Below are 12,814 nucleotides of genomic sequence, written 5' to 3'. Positions count from 1 at the left end.
TCAGATTTTCTGTTTCTTCCTTGGTCAGCCTTGGAAGGTTGTATTTTTCTAGAAAGTTGTCCATTTCTTCTAGGTTACCCAGTTTGTTACCATATAATTTTTCATAGTATTCTCTAATAATTCTTTATATTTCTGTGTTGCCCGTGGTGATTTTTCCTTTCTCATTTCTGATTCTGTTTATGTGTGTAGACTCTCTTTTTTTCTTGATAAATCTGGCTAGGGGTTTATCTATTTTCTTGAAGAAGCAGCTCTTGCTTTCATTGATTCTTTTTATTGTTTTATTCTTCTTGATTTGATTTATTTAGCTCTAATCTTTATTATGTCTCTCCTTCTACTGGCTTTGGGCCTCATTCGTTCTTCTTTTTCTAGTTTCATTAATTGTGAATTGAGACTGCTCATATGGGATTATTATTCTTTCCTGAGGTTGGCCTGTATTGCAATATTCTTTCCTCTTAGTACAGCCTTGGCTGCATCCCACAGATTTTGTGGTGTTCAATTATTGTTGTCATTCTAAGAGGCATCTTAACATTGACATCAAAAACTGAATTCTTGATTCCCCTAATCCTACCCTCATTCAAGCCTCTCCTTCTCTATGTTATACATATTTAGCAAATGGAATTAGCATTCACTCAGGTTTTTAGATGAAAATCCCATATGTCATTATAGAATTTATAACTTTATGGCTTTATCAGTTTTGGAAAAATTTTTATTTCCTTATTTTCAAATATTGCTTCAACCCCATTTTCTTTTCTTTCCTTCTGGGACTCAAAATCCAACATGCTAAACCTTTCCACTCAGTTTCACGTTTCTCTTACACATTTTCCATACTTTTACTCTTTGTGTTTCATTTCTGTTGACTTATCTTCCACTTCATTAATTTTCTTTTTGGCTGTGTCTTAGGTACTGTTAAACCCAACTATGAAGTCCTTCCTTTTAGTTATTTTATTTTTCAGCCTCAGAATTTCTATTTAATACTTCTTTATCAGGTTATCTGCTAAACTTTACCATCTTGTCCTGTACTATTTGAACAAATTAAACAGTGTTGCTGTTGCTTTCTAATTTTATGTGAGATACCCAGAAAACTGCCTCCAAAGGGTATGTTTGTGTTCTGTTATTCTCTTGGTTTTCCATATACAGGCATACCTCAAAGACATTGTAGGTTTATTTCCAGACCACAAGAATATTGTGAATCAAATGACCTTTTGGTTTTCCTGTATATATAAAAAGTTATGTTTATACTGTACAGTAATCTAAGGGTGCAGTAACATTATGTCTAAAAAATGTACATGCCTTAATTAAAAATTATTGCTAAAAAATGCTAACCATCATCTGAGATTTCAGTGAGTCATAATTACTGATCACAGATCACCATAACAAATAAGTGATATATTGCAATAATTACCAAAATGTGACACAGAAACATGAAGTGAACAAATGCTGTTGGAAAAATGGTGCTAATATATTTGCTTGAAGCAGAGTTTCCTCAAACCGTCAATTTCTGAAAAACAGTATCTGCAAAGCACAAGAAAGAGAAGTGCAATAAAATGAGGTATGCCTGTGTATTTGTTTATTTTGGGTTGAATGTCAGAGATTTCAGGCTCTAGATGATGTTATTTCCTCCAGTGTATTTACTTTTGCAGTTAGTAGGAAGTAGAAGAAAATCTTAAGGAAATCAGGGTTTGAACTGATTCTGGTTTGATTTTCAGTCTTTTGGAAACCTGGTCCATTTATAGTTCACTTTTACTCATAGAGTATATCCTGTCAGTGGTCTCAACAGAACATCTGAGATGTGTTCCAGGGCCCCTGTGTTGGGATGAGTCCTAAATTTCTATTTTTGTTTCCCTATCCCCATGAGAGTGCTGAAAGTTCTGTTCGGTTTTTCAGCTTCTGTGCCACCACATGTGGATCTATAAATATCTCAAGTTGAAAAGCATCACTGAATGTTGGGCTCACTCTCTTCACTCACTCTTTTTCTGGGGAAAGAGTAGTTCTTGGAACTTCCCATTTTGGCTCTCTTGGTATTTTATGATGCCTGTATACCCATGCTTTTAATATTTTATTCACCTTCTCTAGTTCTCACTGCATGGTCTGATAAATTCCAGTCCAGTATAGCCAGAACATAACCCACAGGAATCAATCCTTATTTATTTCTTTCTCTTATATCACATCCATATTTGATCTACCAGAAAGTGTTCTGGGTATCTTCAAATGTATCTTGAATGTAACCAATTATCCCCATCTATTCTAAGCGGCCAACTCCACTTACATAACTGCAGTAGCCTCCTGATGGCAGAGGAGTTAGCTTTAGGTGAAAAATCAGATTTTATTTTTAAATAAAGAAGGAATACAGAATAGATATGGATAAAGGTACTTTTGTATATTTGGCATTGATTGAAAAACATGAGAAGGCTCCTCTCTGATCCCTTCTATTCACACTGTAGCTTAGCAAGTGAGGCAGTCTGCTTGGGAAGGAGCAGAGGTATAAGGTGAAAGGTTTAAGGAGAATGGGACTGGTTTGATCTAGTTTAATGATTTAATGATTGAACTGACTTAATGCAGCATTACTGAGGCCCTATTTGAGGCTGGTCATGAATGTGGTAGAACCAAGGTGCAATGTTATATGACAAAAAAGTAAATAATTGAGCTCTCCAAACTTAATGATTTGTAATAAATAGAGTCAAAAAACAAGGGGGAGATGTACTTTAGGTTATTGGAAAGATTGTTTTTATTACTGGAATGAGTGCCTGCAGCTTTAATTTAGATAGGAATGAAAAAAAAACAAACAAACCTACAAAGGCTAGTATATTTGTATAAGGTGAAATGGCCAGTGACCCAGTTTCCAAATGAAGCGAAAGATGCACTATAGAGGGGCAGTCGAACAGACATGCTGAAAGCAGAAAGGTTGTGGTCAAATGTGGGCTCCAAAATTAGTGATATTGGAGGTGGGGAAATTGCAGATGTCTGAGGTGAGTCCATCCCCTGAGTGAGTGAAGTGGAGTGGAGAGTGAGGTCAGGATGAGGGCAGGAACTGAAGGACCTTGGTGATAGGGTTGAATCTGTGAGCCCTAAAGGTACTTAAATAATGGCAGAGCTTCAGGTGGAGAAAAGGATCATATGCCATGTCTTTCATTGGCATGGGCCTTAGAAGAATGGTGTAGTGGAATGGCACGGGCTTCAAACAGTAGATCACTCATAATTTGAGAACAGCCAAGGGGAGAAAGACCACTCTTAGGGCCTGAGTAGTGTGAGGTGTTAGAAAATAGACAACTCCTTGCCAATGCTTCATAAACACAGCTTCTTTGTTCCCCAAATCTTAGAGCTGGGCCAAGGACAAAATACAGGATTTGGGGGAAGAACTGTAAAGCAAAGGACTGATGGTCAAATGTTTATAACAGTAACTTCCAAGTTGCCTTCTAACCTTGAGAGCCTAGGATAATAAGATGTCATGAAGTATGTGTATTGTTTGGACATGGTGCTTCTTAAATAAGACACAGTAAAATTCTTATTATTTTCTGAAAGATTAAATACTTTTTGGAATCAAATAGTGTCTAACTATGAAAAAAAATCTGCTGCTAAATAACTGTCTTATTGTGAAGGAAGAAAGGACATTATTAGATATTTATTATTTCTCAAGAATTTGAAGGAACATTCTAGTCATAAAATAGCTCCCTTAGGATAAAACAGTAAAGCTGTTCATTATTTTGAAGTGGCATTTCTGTGTCTATGAATGATCTGTGTGATTTCTCTCAGTAATGTGATCATAATGGCTTGATTTTTTACTAAGTAATGTGGTCGTATTTATACAAGTGTGCCTTCCAAAAAAAGACAGATTGCAGCTTTCTTTTTACATAGCAATTTGGAATAAGGAAATTTTTTCATTTGTTGATTAGGTCTAAGTTATCCAGAGAGCCTCAGAGTAAGCAGAAATATCTTGATTCACGTTTTCATTCATTCAACAGGTATTTACTGAATATCTTATATGTACAACTTACTGTTTTAAAAGCCAGAGATACGCAAAAAGAAAAAGAAAAACTTGATTTATTTTGCGTAACATTTATTTTGTTTTTGATCGTGTAGGCATGTTTTCCAAACTAAGACTACTTAATGAAAAAACAAAAATGGTCATGTAATCTGATCCAACAAACAGCAAATAGTCTAGAGTAATGATTTCTGGCAACTCACTAGCTAATTTGAAAAATTATTAAATTTTGAAGATCCTTGCACATTTTTTTCAATATTCTGTGGTATCTATATGGGTATTAATTGATAAAAGTTGTGGCTTTTTTTTTTTCATGAAATCACTAACTTATTCCACAATCAACCAAACTGAATCCTTAGGTTGATTAAATCTATGCATAGAGTTAGGGTAACTTTCTCTCCCTTTATCCCCAAGACAATCCCTGTAGTTCTGGGCAACACTCTCAAAAATTCCTGGCTTGGAAAATAAAATATATGGTCAGGTTACTTATAGATAAATGAGCTACAGGACAGTCCTTAGGACTACATTTCAAAAGAAACAAAGAAAATGTATGGGAGCCAAATGTGAATTTATAAAATTGCTTTATAATATCAACTTAAATTTTTCCATCCATAACTGACTGTGGATTTTCTATAAGTTTTCTTTTAGTGTGATTTTTTTCTGCATTAATTATTTGAAGACAAAGACAATGTTGATTAATGGGAACTTGAGTTTTAGAGCAAATTTTTAATGAGTGGTGACATATGATATTTATCTGCAGAATCAGTAAAAGCTATTAGCTTTTGGTTCCACCACAGAAAGACAGCAGCATGTTATGCATGATATCCAGAAAAAACACTAAAATAGTTTAACGAGTAAATTTCATTGTACCCTCAGGGGTGATTTTTAGTCAAGATCACTCTAAGTTTGCTCCAACAAAGGTCAGGATGTAAAGAACACAGAGATACTGTCCAAAGTGCCTTGATCTTTGCTTGGTGACTTACAGTGTAACTGTCACCCATAACATTCTCAACTGACAGTCTTTCCTCTAAGCCTAGAAATATTATATTTTATTTCCTGTATTTTCCCCACTGCCATTTGTAATTTGTTGTGTGAAAATTATACATATATACAGCTAGTTTTAAAATAAATATTAGTTCTGAAATTATGTTTTAGAATTAAATCTGTTTGGATAAATTATCCTATTCAAGCCAATAAAGCAAAATTACCCCCTGGGTTCCTGGGGTTAAGAATTTGGCCTAACCAAATGATAACTCAGGTCTCACTAAATGTCAGTTCATTAATAATTTTTATGTGACTTACCATAGAGATGCAGTTTTGAGAAATTCAATTCCATGTAAAGATGTCCTAGTTATATCTTAAAAATTTACCACTACAGAGTTGAGAGTGGATATATACCCACTTTATGGATGAATAAAACTGAAGTTCAAATATAAACATTACAGGGGAGGAAAAATAAAATGTAGAATCCAGGCTTCTGCTATATAGAAAACAGAAACCTATTGTTTTTTTGTTGTTGTTTGAGATTGGAAAGGGCATGAGGGTTCAAATATTATTGATCTTGTTTTTCTCTTTCTCAGACAATGTCAATAATCATATTGGCACTCATCAAGCACTTACTCTATGCTAAGAATTCTGCGAGGTGTTTAATCTACATAATCGAATTTGATTCTCAATACATTGTTGTAAGGTTATTCTCTTTACAACCACTTTAGAACTGAGAAGAGGAAATGCAAGATGAAAGATTAAGTTATTTACTTGGTCTCACACAGTCAGGATTCAGACCCAGCTGTCTAATTCCTGAGTAATTGCCTTAAAACATTTCTGAAGGTGAGAGAGTCACTCATGTTCAAAAACCCATGAGTTTGTACTACTTCCATTTTGCAGATGAGGAACTGAGGCTCTAACCCTGTGCAAGATAATGGCTTTGTTTGACTTCAACTCAAAGCTCTTTCTCCTGTACCAGGTTGCCTCCTTAATCCCTTCCCCAACCCTTAAAATTATTTTACTTAAAAAAAAAGTAAATAATCAGTGCTTTTCCATTCTTCCTTTGTACAGTCTAGTACTTTTTCCCACTGAAGAGAATTTCTCCACATAAATAAAAAGAAAAGTTTTTTTGAGGTGCTTGGCTCATTCAGTTATAGGCAGCCTGGCTTTCCTTGTCTCAATGAGACCCCTTCCTGGGTGTCAACTGGCATGATATTTACAAACTGATGCATATTCGTGGAAGACAATGTGATTGTAGGGGGAAATGCCACCATCTCAAAGTGGTATAATAACATATTTCCACAGTAGTTATTTATTCTTGATTTGCCCACTTTTCACCTGATATTTCACATATTACTTCCAATGCTGGGAAATTTTAAATTGAGGATGGGGATTTGTAGACACTTAAATCATCTTCAAAGGTATTTTTTTTTAATTCTCTTCACACTTTCTGGATTCATATAGGAGTCCAGTGGTCTCAGTGTTTTATCATTTGCCAACAAAATACTTATGTTCTGGTTTCTAGCTGTGTGACTTCAGACACATTACTTCTCTGACTCAGTTTCTTCATAAAATGAGAATAATAAGTACATCTCTTCCAGAGGATTGTTATGAGAATTAAATATATCAGTTTGTATAAAGATCTAGAATTAGATCTCGGAATTCATATAAAAAACCTGGCAATCAGATGATCAGATTTCAATTTTCATGATACTAGGATTTTAAAGGTATTTAAACACACACACACACACGCGCGCGCGCGCGCGCGCGCGCGCGCGCACACACACACAAATCAAAGCCTCCCAATAATTTGTTGCTTGCCCAGATTTCCCTTTCCTTTGACAGTATCTTCATGGTAAATCTAAGTTTCATGAACACAAATTACATACCCTTCTTAATTGCAATCATTTTGTTTTTGATATTGGAGAGATGCTGAATTACATTCGAAGTGACCTATGACAAAGACGTTTTGAGATTAACAAAATGAAGAAATTTACTACTAAGTAATGACAGAAAACGCTGGACTAAAAAAGTTGGTGGGAGATCCTCTTGTCATTTTTATTATCAATTATCTTCTGAAATAGATAGTAGCTATGGTTATTATCACCCTTCATATAAAAGAAATCTTGAATCAAATCACTACAAAATGGATGCCTCACAAAGATTTTAGGTGGATGAAATAAATATAGAATGTTTCTCATAATGGGAAATCATATTTTTTAAAAAGTAAGTCAAATACAGATTTTAGACCCAAGAATATTAGCAACAGTTAAACTTATCTATAAAACAAGTGTGACTGACAACCATAATATTGAGACAGTTGTCTGAACTAAGCACATATGTTCCACTGTACATACTTGAAGTAATAATATGATGGTCTGCCACAAGAACAAAGGGAGGATAAACTTCCAATATATGCCACATTTGGGTAATTTTTAAAGATATTTTCAATGGGAATGCTGAAGTATACTCTTTCCCAGAGATTTGTTGGCAAAGTTAGGTTTGTGTGTGTGTATGGATACTTACAGTGTATGTGTTTTCATCCAATATACTGAGTGAAAAAACTCCCCAGAAGTTCTATTATTCAAAACTAGGTTTTTTTCTTTCTGAAACTTTGCTTGTTATGGCAAGTACTGTGAACTTTGTTGTTTATCATTTTAAATTGGCAGTGCTTGGATTTTCTCTGCTTATGAAGGAGTGCCAGAACATACGCAGTGAAATCTCCCCTTTCTAAAAAGATTGTAGATTAAAAGCAAACATATAAATTGAAGGAAGACAAACATGCTCCTGAATGTTAATTAATACAGTACATCACTGAATAAAGCATCAATCTTTCATGTCCATATTTGTATCATGCCTGTATTTGTAGCCTTGAATCAACAAGGTGACTGTTATCTTTTTCTATGTACATTGCATGTTCTGATTTTAAATTTCAAAATGCTTTCCCATGTCAATGACAATCTTAATAGAGTCCAATTAGTTCCACAAGGCACTTTCTGATGCACGAGCCTCTGGCTTGATTGCGGTGAATGGTGGGTATTTCCTGTGTTTAAGCCCACATATGGATCGAGTAAGGTAGTGGCAGAGGGACTACTGTTTTCCTTCACTACATCTTCATTTCTTTTTCACAGGCTAAGCCTTTTTTGTTTTTCCTGGCTCTGTTGTCAAAATACTGACCAAAGTTTTGGCTCATGGTTTTGAACACCAGGCCAAAACACTTCTCTGAAAACTAGTGTGGCAAAATGTATTTTAATCTATACATTCACCATTCAACCATGTGTATAACCACACCCATTGACCCACTCTGTGGTTTAAAAACAACATGGGTTTGCCCCCAGAACAGTTTGATTTATATGACAAGTTTTTTCAAGCCTGCTCTATCAACATTAAAAAATGTTCTGAGGCTTGGTTTCATCACATCTCTGTGGAAAAAAAAGCATTAACTACACTAGGATCATTTTAGATTCTGTCTTTAAAAACAAGGTGAATTCCTTGTGTATTCTGCAGCCTTTCTTTAAAAATGCATTCAAATAACATGAGATCATTTTGAAAATGCGTGAAATGCATGTCTAAATCAGAGAGCAATTAATGCAATTATTAAAAGCATTTCCTAGCAGGTTACAAATAAGAACTGCCCTTGAATGAGTCATCATACTTTTCCTTTTAGGCTAGTTCTAAGTGATTAATTCCCTTAAGTGTCAGAATCCACATTTTTTCTTGTCTTTCCAGAAGTGCTGGATTAGTTCTTTGTTAACTGTTTCACAATACAAAACCATCAACAGTGATCACTGAGCCAGCTTTGAATTGCTCCAGTAAGATTGTCCTAAGGTTTCCTGAAGAACTTCACTAACAATGAATCTTGCTCTTACTCATCCACTTCATTTCCCCCTCTGAATAGCCACTGAGTCCACTTCTTAAATTTCTGAGCTAATGAATATTTTAATAAATGTTAACTGCTATTTATGTCAACAAAAACAAATTTTGATTTGTGTCTAGAAGTACCTGCTCCATTCAAGATGTTTACCTTGAAAAAGGCTATGCTGGAAAATTTTACTGAATTACATTAAATTTGCCACCTGGATTTTCTCCCAGATGAACAGCAAGAGCTAAAGTGGTCAAAAAAATGTTCTTTGACTTTAAATTAAGTATTAAAACTTTCAGCAAAACACAATTTATAGCATGTGCTGCCGAGAATTTTATGGCTTTCCCTCCTACAAGAGAGTGAGAGAAAGCGAGAGAGAGAGAGAAAGGAGGGGCAAACTCCTTTAAAATGTTGTCTGTCCTTCCCTTTCTCTCTCCCTTACATGTGACTACCCAAGTCTTAACTTTTATCTCTAGTAGGTCTGGAAGGATAAAGTTTTCAAAGGTCCAAAATCCAGATCCTCTTTTTTGAAAATAAAAAACAATGTTGGGAACATGGCAAAAGAGAGAAGGTGGAAAAAAAATCTGGGGGTGGTGGGGTGTGGGGAGGCATGACTTTCTGATTGCTGGTGATACACTTTAGGCAGCTGATAACACAATGTTTGTAAGATATTTTAGTTCAAATCTTTAGACTTAACTGTTTTGTTCCCTATTCTCAACTCAATTACCATTTTCTAAACTGTAATTTTCCATAAACCAGAGACGCTCTCAGTTCGAAATACATTAGTACTTTTAGATTCCTGGACTACTGATACCACCTAAAGGTTTTCATGCCTATTTAGGAAAAGGGTTTAAGATCTTGAATCAAAGGCAGGTTTCAGCGCAGTCACTGTCCGTGGGTTCCTGCGCCTACTGTTCCCAGGGTACACGCATTTCTCTGTGCATCTCACTGTCCCTGACTGCCAGCTGTCTGCACCTGGAATCCATGGAGGCTGCACGACCCATAGTAACCGCGCCAGAGATCCCCGCTCGAACACACGCACCCAGGGATGGAGGGGGGAGTGCAGACGACGTCACATCGTTGCGTGAATTTCTGAATTGAAGATGCGGCGCCTAACCCTGGCTGAACATCCTATTTGTCCGTCAAGGAAAATCCACAAATGCATTCACCAACGTTGTACCTGGATCTCCTACAACCAAACGAGCTGTGACATTAATAAGCTGGATCTTATCTTGCAGTGCCCCTTTAAGACAATTTAAAACGTTTAGGAAACAAGGAAAGGCTGAAAACACCTGGAGCAAAGAAAACAAAACTGTTGTTTATGGAGGAAAGGACTTTTAATTATGATCTGTGATCTGTTTAAATATTGGTCCTGGAAACACTGGATTTTGAATTACCCAAAATTTGTATTAACTATAAAGCTAATGAAATAATCTTTGAGAGCCTATAAGGAATCAATAAATGATTATACTGAATTTATTTTTATTAGGTTTGTGCAGTTTATCACCTATTAATAATACATCCTTACTCTGAGCACAATAGGAATACATCTGTTTTTAATACTTTCTGTAAAGATCATTAGCCTTCTGGTCTTCCTGATTTGCGTCTGCAGTGGCAAAATAAATATAATAATTAATGCTATTTTTGTTTCTATATGTGCCCTTTTTGTACAAGATCAGAGATGTTACTGGATCTGCTAATGTGACCCTGGTTTCCAACTCAGGTGATTAGGGCATTAAGTGTGTCTACTCATTATTCACTGGAGATTGCAAAGATACAGCAGACAATCAGAATCATAATTCCAAATGAAAAGAAAACATGATTCTTTAAAAGTGTTTAGAATGGTGCACAGCAGGGCATATTTTCTTTCTTACTGGCAAGAGTTTGTAACTAGATACGTTAACATTACTGAGAACATGAAAACATGGAACAAAAGTATTGATTCAAGAATTCAGTGAAGAATCCAAGTGCACACTGGCTGGTTTTATTTTATTCTTTTAAAGTACGAGTTACATTGCTTGTTTATGGCAGCCAGGTACAACTTCATGCATTTTTCAGCGTACATGAAAGGAAGTGCTATTTGTATTGTTAAATTTACATTATCTTCTCTTTAATTGCATCAGCTGCTAACTAAATCTAGAAGTAATCACATTTAAAGGGAAAATGGCAAGCATCTCCAGAAGCCTGCAGAATAATGGAGGAACCTAATTAATTTAACCTCATAATCTTCCATATAATGGCTGAGTTTCATCATTCCCACAGATGGAGCTCAAGGAATTAGTAGCACTGTGCATCCCTGCAGACTACACAGATGGGCTGGTCAAAGGGAGGTTGTTCTTTGTATTGCTTCAACTCACATATTGGCAGTGTCTGCCTGACTACACTAGAAGGCATACTAGGAGGACAGTGCGTGGCATTGGAAGGTGAAAGTGAAAAGTCCATTACTATAAAATGTCTTGCTTCTAGTTTTGTACGGTAGAGGCAAAACAAAACAAAATCTCTTTGTGGAGAGATGTGGGACCAAGAATTTAAGATTGCCAATAAATATTCTTTCAGGTTTAAATTGCAACAGAAAGGGAAAACAGGCTTAACCACAGGAAAATAAGAGATTTGCACGTGTCTACAGCTAGTCCTCAAAACTGCCATTACATATATATTTTTTCTTTCTTAAATGATTTGTAATATTTTCTGGAACTTTTGCTAATGTGAGAAAATGGAAAGATGTGGAGCTCCTGTATGAACACAGGTACAACAGAATAGGGGATGTTTTTAAAGGATAGCTGTATCGGAATAGTTTTATTGTTATGATTTCTCTGTGACCATGACTACTTCCCTAGACACTATTTTCATAAATTCACTGTAGGTGAAGAGATTTGGGAGCATCTCTCCCGGTCATTTTCCTCCCAAAGAAGCCAATTGCTATTACTTGTCAAAAAAACTATTCCACTTTACATACCTTAATTATGAATATAAACATGTTTTGGAGGTTCTCTGATCATGATGAATAGAGTTAACCTCAGACAATATTGACAACAGTGTCTGAGAGAAGCCTCGTGTCAGACCCTACCCCATCTTACATATATTAGATAGGCTGATAATCAATAAATTGGAATTATTTGCTTGGGTCCTACAGCCATCTTAGAAACAGGGAAGATGGTAGCTGCCCAGGGCTCACCAGAGGAAAGAACATTACAGGCGTTATTTCATATGTTCATCCTTATGCACTCAACCATCATTGCCCCACTAAGTGTCAAGCCCTGTGCTAGAGGCGAGAATCAGCCTTTCCTGCATTTGCCTCCACGAATGTCGAGTTTTACATTTTTCTGTCAGAGCATGTTTTTTAACCTGCTGATCTAAATACTGAAAATATCCCAGATTTTTCTCCATGTCCCAGAAACTTCCGAATCCGCCCCTAGCGGAGGGCGCCTTTACCTGGAAAAGCCTTATTGGCCTTTAAGTGGCACTTGGTTTATTGTTAACAACCCTCCTAAATGCATTGGCAAAGGTGTTTCTCCTGTGAACTGTAGCTGGGCATCATTTGACTGCATCCAGCACTGCTGGTTTCCTGCCGGTTGGAAAGAACCTGGGACGGCCGCCGCCAAGCTGACCAGTCTAAGCAACGCCGCATTTCCCCGTGCCTTGCCTCGTTCCTTCCCAGGACTACGTCCTACGGTTTCCGCAGGGTAGTGGCGGCCCTAGAAATTCTACAAAGCGTTAGTTAAGGGCAACAGTTGGCTCTGGTCTTCAAGGTGTATTGCACTGCACGCACGCTTTTTTCCACTTAAGTGTTTGTCCACGGGGAAGAGGTGCTAAAACGTCCCCAAGCAACCTTTAAAAGCTGCCGTGAAACGAAAGATTTGTACCCGACCACAGTTAAGGCCGCCAAAAACAGGGGGTGTCTATAAAAGAGAGAGGAGTCTGAGGAGAGAGGTTTTACTCGTTGTAATTTTGCGCCTGCGGCAGTTTTGGGTATTAAGGAAGTGGTA

This window comes from Manis javanica, chromosome 2 (genome assembly GCF_040802235.1).
Source record: "Manis javanica isolate MJ-LG chromosome 2, MJ_LKY, whole genome shotgun sequence".
NCBI classification, from domain to species: Eukaryota; Metazoa; Chordata; class Mammalia; order Pholidota; family Manidae; genus Manis; species Manis javanica.
This window is presented reverse-complemented; position numbering follows the sequence as displayed.